Source organism: Salvelinus sp. IW2-2015, unplaced genomic scaffold (assembly GCF_002910315.2).
Source record: "Salvelinus sp. IW2-2015 unplaced genomic scaffold, ASM291031v2 Un_scaffold16323, whole genome shotgun sequence".
Classification (NCBI taxonomy): Eukaryota; Metazoa; Chordata; class Actinopteri; order Salmoniformes; family Salmonidae; genus Salvelinus; species Salvelinus sp. IW2-2015.
The window spans coordinates 764,250-772,940 of NW_019957534.1; the positions used below are offsets into that span (position 1 = coordinate 764,250).

The following is an 8,691-nucleotide window of genomic DNA, read 5'->3' on the forward strand; positions in this document are numbered from 1 at the left end:
TTATTCTTCACTAGCCGAACTTCACTGCCATCACGTGGTTATAGAATGAACTGAATCTAATCTCAAGAGGGACCTATAACTGAAGCCTTGACAGACATCAAAACAATCATGTTGGCCCCCTTCAAAGACTGATATGGACTGAAATTAATTCAAACCCTCACTCTGTGTTCTTCCATCTATTCGGAATCGTATAGTTACTTTGAGCACAGTGAGGGTATGATTAGAGGCTAGATAAATATTTTGTCATTTCTTCTGAGATCAATGGATTAAAATCAAAAAAATCAACTAATTAAAATAGTACGATTGGTCCAAAATCCCAAGTAATGTATGCTTGTCATCTAACTACTTAATGTTGAAAAACAATACAGGAGACAGTTATTCAGGTGGCAAATTAGTCATTTTATTTTAAACAGGAGACAGTTATTTAGGTGGCAAGTGAATAATTTTATTTTAAAGAGCCACTTCATATCAATCATCTTAATTAGCCAACAACAATATCGCCATCATAGTGCACTGGCCATCCCTGTTCACAAGCAATGACAAGATTCCTGGTGGACGGGGGAGAACCCCTGTATCTACAGTGGGGATGACGATCCCCACCTATGTGGTTACATATGATTACAGGGAAGCTATTGGTGCTTTCAACCAGACCTCCGCCCCTAGGTGTGCCACCACCAGTACAAATGGCCCTCAACTCATTTGAACCGGCTTTAATGAAGGTGTTTGTCTCTTTGCAGGTTCTGCCATTAGGCTCGGTCAACTCCAAGTAGCCCATCAGACCCTGACACTTTTGCATTGTCATATCCCCCTTGACGTGCTGTRTGAGGAATTGTTGATAACGAYTCCTAATSTCGMCCGGTTGACCGTGTACCATCACTGTGACACACATCAACACCAGGAACAGGAAAGCCCTCAGGAAACCCATGGCATCAACTAAATGGAGAAACAGGAGGGATGAGTCAGACAATTACTAGTATATTACTATTACTATACAGTATATTACTATATCTTTCACTAAATGAAACAACAGGAGGGGTAAGACTGTTACTAGTATATTACTATTACTGTACAGTATAATGATGTAACGACTTTGGGTTTATAAGCGCGGATATCGACTCTGCCGCTCGAGCATGCTTTTGCGGCACAGTCGATAGCGCGCTGGACTTCCGGCGAGAAGGTCCAGGGTTCGAGACCTGCTCCCTGTCTGTTTCATTACATTGGTGTCAGAAGTGATCGGACCTTGCATCCACACAGTGCGTGTGCTTGGCCAGTGAGAGCGTTCCTATAAGACATAGATCCGCAAGCTAGCGCGAGGACGCGCTCTTTGAAAAGAGGGAGCAGTGTAACGACCCAGGGTTTATAAGCACAGATATCGACACTGCCGCTGGAGCATGCTTTTGCAGCACAGTCGATAGCGCTCTAGACTTCGCGCTCGAAGGTCGAGGGTTCGAGACCTGCTCCCTGCATGTTTCATTACAATAATATACCTTTCACTAAATGGAGAAACAGGATAAGTAAATCAGACTATGACTAGTATATTACTATTACTATACAGTATATTACTATTACTATACAGTATTTTACTATATATTTCACTAAATGGAGAAACAAGAGGGGTAATCAGACAATTACTACTATATTACTATAACTATACAGTATATTACTATATTTTTCACTAAATGGAGAAACAGGAGGGATAAGTCAGAATATTACTAGTATATTACTATTACTATACAGTATAAAATTACATCTTTCACTAAATGGAGAAATAGGAGGGGTAAATCAGACTAATACTAGTATATTACTGTTAATGTACAGTATATTACTATATCTTTCACAAAATGGAGAAAAAAGAGGGGTAAATCAGACTATTACTAATATATTACTATTACTATACAGTATATTACTATATCTTTCAATAAATGGAGCAACAGGAGGGGTATATCAGACTATTACTATTAATATATAGTATATTACTATATCTTTCACTAAATGGAGAAACAGAAGGGGTAAGTTAGACTATTACTAGCACATTACAGTTACTATATATTTCACTAAATGGAGAAACAGGAGGGCTAAATCAGACTATTAAAAGTATATTACTATTACCATACAGTATATAACTATATTTTCAACTAAATGGAGAAACAGGAGGGGTAAATCAGACTACTTGTATATTACTAGTACTCTACAGTATATTACTCTATATTTCACTAAATGGAGCAACAGTTGAGGTAAATCAGACTTTTACTAGTATATTACTATTACCATACAGCATATTTCTATATCATTCACTAAATGGAGAAACAGGAGGGGTAAATCAGACTATTACTATACAGTATATTACTATATCTTTCACTATATGGAGAAACATTATGGGTAACTCAGACAATTACTAGTATATTACTATTAATATACAGTATATTACTATATCTTACAAAAATAAAGAATCCTGAGGGGTAAGTCAGACTATTACTACTATATTACTATTACTATACAGCATTTTACTATATATTTCACTAAATGGAGAAACAGGAGGGGTACTTTAGACTATTACTAGTATATTACTATTACTATACTATCTTATTCTCACTTTCTATCTACGAACTAAATATACTTTCCTGCAACCCGCCTCACCCAATGTGGTACCGATCTCCTACTTTATTCCTTGTAACTGTACCCTCCATCAGGAGCTAGCCAGCTAAGTAGATACTAGTCTTTGTTAGCCATGGCTAGCTGTCTTCACCTTTAGCTCAGTCACCAGCCAGCCTTAGCTCAGACAATACCTGCCAGTCTGCAAAGCGTGATATCAACCCAGAGCATATCGGACTGCTTCTCTCTACCACATCACCGGATTCCTGCCACTCTGGATCATTACACCGGATCATCGCAGCTAGCTAGCTGCAAATGAGTGGCTACTGTTAGCTAACGCCTCTGTCCCGAAGCAAACACCAGTTAGCCTTGAGCTAGCCTCGAGCTAAGCCCATTTACCAGCTAATTCTAGGATGACAATACCTCTTTAACCAATTGGCCTGAAACCTTTGTTGTCACACGGAGCCCCGCCGATACATCACAACTGGACTGCGGACTTGATATCCCGATGTGGTCTCAACAGGCTATTCTATTACTATGTCACCGAAGAACCATCTGCTAGCCCCGGCCACTAGCTTTTCTGAACGCTGTGTCCCCTGCTCGCTTAGCGTTTCCAGAAACAAGTCTCTCACTGTTGTCGCTTGTTATAGACCTCCCTCAGCCCTCAGCTGTGCCCTGGACACCATATGTGAATTAATGGCACCCCATTTATCTTCAGAGTTCGTACTGTTAGGTGACCTAAACTGGGATATGCTTAACACCCCGGCTGTCCTACAATCTAAGCTAGATGCCCTCAATCTCACACAAATTATCAAGGAACCTACCAGGTACAACTCTAAATCCGTAAACACGGGCACCCTCATAGATATCATCCTGACCAACCTGCCCTGTAAATACAACTCTGCTGTCTTCAACCAGGATCTCAGCGATCACTGCCTCATTGCCTGCATCCGTAATGGGTCTGCAGTCAAACAAGCACCCCTCATCACTGTCAAACACTCCCTAAAACACTTCAGCGAGCAGGCCTTTCTAATTGACCTGGCCCGGGTATCCTGGAAGGATATTTACCTCATTCTGTCAGTAGAGGATGCCTGGTTATTCTTTAAAAGTGCTTTCCTCACCATCTTAAATAAGCATGCCCAATTCCCCAAATATTGAAGTAAGAACAGATATAGCCTTTCGTTCACTCCAGACTTGACTGCCCTTGACCAGCACAAAAACATCCTGATGCTTACTGCATTAGCATTGAATAGCCCCTACATTATGCAACTTTTCAGGGAAGTTAGGAACCAATATACACAGGCAGGTAGGAAAGCAAAGGCTAGCTTTTTCAAACAGAAATTTGCCTCCTGTAGCACAAACCCACAAAAGTTCTGGGACACTGTAAAGTCCATGGAGAATAAGAGTACCTTCTCCCAGCTGAGGCTGAGGCTAGGAAACACTGTCACCACCGATAAATCTACGATTATCGAGAATTTCAATAAGCATTTTTCTACTGCTGGCCATGCTTTCCACCTGGCTACCCTACCCCGGCCAACAGCTCTGCACCCCCCACAGCAACTTGCCCAAGCCTCCCCCACTTCTCTTTCACCCAAATCCAGATAGTTGATGTTCTGAAAGAGCTGAAAAATATGGACCCCTACAAATCAGCTGGGATAGACAATCTGGACCCTCTCTTTCTAAAATGGTTGCAACCCCTATTACTAAACTGCTCAACCTCTCTTTCGTATCGTCTGAGATCCCTAAAGATTGGAAAGCTGCAGTGGTCATCCCCCTCTTCAAAGGGGGAGACACGCTAGACCCAAACTGTTACAGACCTATATCTATCCTGCTCTGCCTTTATAAAGTCTTTTAAATCCAAGTTAACAAACAGATCACCGACCATTTAGAATCCCACCGTACCTTCAGTACTGTGCAGCAGTCTTAATCGACCTGGCAAAGGCTTTCGACTCTGTCAACCACCGTATTCTTATCGCCAGACTCAATAGCCTTGGTTTCTCAAATGACTGCCTCGCCTGGTTCACCAACTACTTCTCAGATAGAGTTCAGTGTGTAAAATCGGAGGGCCTGTTGTCCGGACCTCTGGTAGTCTCTATGGGGGTTCCATAGGGTTCAATTCTCGGGCCGACTCTATTCTCTGTATATATCAATGATGTTGCTCTTGCTGCTGGTGATTCTATGATCCACCTCTACTCAGACGACACCATTCTGTATACTTCTGGCCCTTCTTTGGACACTGTGATAACAAACCTCCAGACGAGCTTCAATGCCATAAAACACTCCTTCCGTGGCCTTCAACTGCTCTTAAATGCAAGTAAAACAAAATGCATACTCTTCAACCGATCGCTGCCCGCAGCTGCCCGCCCGTCTAGCATCACTACTCTGGACGGTTCTGACTAGGGAGCACCCCCCTATCCACATCGACGGGACAGTAGTGGAGAGGGTAGAAAGTTTTAAGTTCCTCGGCGTACACATCACGGACAAACTGAATTAGTCCACCCACACAGACAGCGCGGTGAAGAAGGTGCAGCAGCGTCTCTTCAACCTCAGGAGGCTGAAGAAATTCGGCTTGTCACCAAAAGCACTCACAAACCTTTACAGATGCACAATCGAGAGCATCCTGTCGGGCTGTATCACCGCCTGGTACGGAAACTGCTCCGCCCACAACCGTAAGGCTCTCCAGAGGGTAGTGAGGTCTGCACAACGCATCACTGGGGCAAACTACCTGCCCTGCAGGACACCTACACCACCCGATGTCACAGGAAAGCCATAAAGATCATCAAGGACAACAACCACCCGAGCCACTGCCTGTTCACCCCGCTATCATCCAGAAGGCGAGGTCAGTACAGGTGCATCAAATCAGGGACCGAGAGACCGAGAGACTGAAAAACAGCTTCTATCTCAAGGCCATTAGACTGTTAAACAGCCACCACTAACATTGAGTGGCTGCTGCCATACATGTAAAAAATGTATCACTAGCCACTTTAAACAGTGCCACTTAATATAATGTTTACATACCGTACATTACGCATCTCATATGTATATACTGTACTCTATACCACCTACTGCATCTTGCCATCTTTATGTAATACATGTATCACTTGCCACTTTAAACAATGCCACTTTTATATGTTTACATACCCTATATTACTCATCTCATATGTAAATACTGTACTCGATACCATCTACTGCATCTTGCCTATGTCGTTCTGTACCATCACTCATTCATATATCTTTATGTACATATTCTTCATCCCTTTACACTTGTGTGTATAAGGTAGCTGTTGTGAAATTGTTAGGTTAGATTACTCGTTGGTTATTACTGCATTGTCGGAACTAGAAGCACAAGCATTTCGCTACACTCGCATAAACATCAGCGAACCATGTGTATGTGACAAATAAAATTTGATTTGATTTGATTTGACTTAGAATATGTGGACAACTACACCATAGCAACACCCACCGTAGCACGTGCTCCAGCAGGTATATTTCACTGGTCATCAATGGTCAACTTCAAGCACCAGTTGTCGGAGAAGCTTACCGATCACTGCACCTGTACACAGCCCATCTGTAAATAGCCCACCCAACTACCTCATCCCCATAATTATTTATTTTTTTGCTCCTTTGCACCGCAGTATCTCTACTTGCACATCATCTTCTGCACATCTATCACTCCAGTGTTAATGCTAAATTGTAATAATTTCGCCACTATGGACTATTTATTGCCTTACCTCCCTAATCTTACTACATTTGCACACACTGTATATAGATTTTTCTATTGTGTTATTGACTGTGCGTTTGTTTATCCCATGTGTAACTGTGTGTTGTTTGTGTCGCACTGCTATGCTTTATCTTGGCCACGTCACAGTTGTAAATGAGAACATGTTCTCAACTGGCCTATCTGGATAAATAAAGGTGAAATAAAAGAATTATAAAATACAGTATATTGCTATATCTTTCACTAAATGAAGAAACAGGAGGGGTAAGTTAAACTATTACTAGTATATTACGACTACTATACAGTATATTACTATTTATTTCACTAAATGGAGAAACAGGAGGGGAAAATCAGACTATTACTAGTATATTACTATTACTATACAGTATATTACTATATCTTTCACTAAATGGAGAAACAGGAGGGGTAAATCAGACTATTACTAGTATATTACTATTAATGACTTTACAATATAATACTGTAATTACCATCTTTCACTAAATGCAGTATGGGGAAGATAACACTGCTGTGTGTTTCAAATAATCTATTGATTAATATACCAGAAACAAGATTTGGTGGTGAGCTAACATAAATATATGTGGTGTTTTCTCTGTAAAACATTTTAAAAATCGGACATGTTGGCTGAAATCACAAGATGTTTATCTTTCAAATGCTGTATTGGACTTGTTAATGTGTGAAAGTTAAATATTTCAAATTTCTTTTTTTGAATTTGCCGCTCTTCCTTTTCAGTGGAATGTGGGAGGAGTTCCGCTAGCGGAACTCCTGGCCCAGACAGGTTAACATCTTTATATGTCAAAGCTTGTCAAATGTCTGAAAAAACGTTTAATAGAGAGTTAAGTAGAGTAAGTAGAGTCATCATACTCCAAATAATATAGAAGTTCACAAACATAAACTGCATTACATTATTGAAATCATATTATGGTTATGAAAAATGTGCAATATTTTACTTGAGAGAGAAAYCACTTACCTCTGGCAATTGATTTCAATGGCCTTCGATGTGACTGATAAGTTGTTTTCTGTCCTCTCAGATATCTACAGATACAATACAGCATTAWCCAGAAACAACAATCTTCAGATACAGAACTATTCCTTAATGCTCTAGTACTGGCAATTACATCTTACCTGTTTGTGTCTCCACTGTGAAGTGAGCAACTCTAACCTGATCCTCAACTTACATATATAAATATATATGCTTCATGAACTTTGATTTGGTGACCCCTGGCACCTGTGTTGCAACATTGTAGTGGGATGAAAGGGTTTGAATTAGCTAACTATTAACAGTCAAATCRATTCAAAATAACTGTCAATCAGGAGAGATCTCACATCAAGTGTGATGCCAACCTTAGCAGTCCTTTTGCAAGTTATATTAATGTTATGGCAGTAGTTACGGGACCCAGTGTATGTGAATTCGGTTGTTGTGATTGAGATTGTAAGTGTGAGTTGAATTTAAGGCCAATATTCATTCATTTTCAGGTATTGGCGTTCCAGACAGCACTGTGTTGGATGGAGAGAGTTGACTGTTCATTTATAAAGTGACAGTTCTGTGGTGTGACTCATGACCCATTCAGCTGTGYTGGCCAACACGCCACCTGATTTAAYACTTCTAAATCAAATGTCAACTCCCTCTGTTGGGGCAGCAGGTAGCCTTGTGGTTAGAGCMTTGGGCCAGTAACCGAAAGGTTGCTGGACWGAATCCCTGAGCTGACAAGATAAAAATCTATCGTTCTGCCCCTGAACAAGGCAGTTAACCCACTGTTCCCCGGTAAGCCGTCATTGTAAATAAGAATTTGTTCTTAACTGACTTGCATGGTTAATTAATAATAATTAAAGACAAGCTGCTGTACCAATCAAACTCAGTTATGAAAATACTATTCAGAAATACTGATATCCATAGTTAATTGAATTCAAGTATTCTCTTCATAAGCCTGCTCTTTGCTTCTAATTTGCCTTAGACAGAGAACTGTGAAACCAAGTAAACCTGGAGATAAACACTAGTTGATGCCAACAGCTGTTGGGAAGTCCAGGATTTCCAAATACATTTTTGGACTTTGGACTTGTTTTTTGGATCCTACAAGCTGATTGATTGATAGCAGGGAGTRATTCACCACAATCCCCTGAGCAATGCCTTTTAACAGCATTATCAATGCACTGTCCCACATCCCAGCCAGGGAATTCATAAATCCCCCCCCCCCCCTTGGAAAAAAGCAGCTAGACATTATTTCCCCATAGTTCTAACCAAGCATTTTGATTGCAACACTTGGTGTTTGTCTATACTTTGCTGCCGCCTTTCCGACCTATCCAACAATGTTGATTGTGTTTTGCGATCTCTGCAGTGCCATAGAGAATGAACATTTCCGGAC

General features: G+C 40.8%; 2 long non-coding RNA genes across 3 annotated transcripts; both read right to left on the reverse strand.

The window, feature by feature from the left end:
• Positions 1 to 848: 848 nt before the first annotated feature.
• On the reverse strand, positions 849 to 7,292 carry LOC139027426 (uncharacterized). Its single transcript, XR_011479505.1, has 2 exons — positions 7,113 to 7,292; positions 849 to 6,893 (listed from the first exon to the last, which is right to left on the reverse strand). It is a non-coding gene; the product is annotated as an uncharacterized lncRNA (long non-coding RNA).
• A 19-nt stretch (positions 7,293 to 7,311) lies between these two features.
• Positions 7,312 to 8,261, reverse strand: LOC112080431 (uncharacterized). Of its 2 annotated transcripts, XR_002896182.2 has the most exons (3): positions 7,673 to 7,687; positions 7,454 to 7,556; positions 7,312 to 7,363 (listed from the first exon to the last, which is right to left on the reverse strand). It is a non-coding gene; the product is annotated as an uncharacterized lncRNA (long non-coding RNA). The 2 variants fall into 2 exon arrangements; XR_002896181.2 differs by having other exon boundaries at positions 7,454 to 8,261.
• Between the last annotated feature and the right edge of the window lie 430 nt (positions 8,262 to 8,691).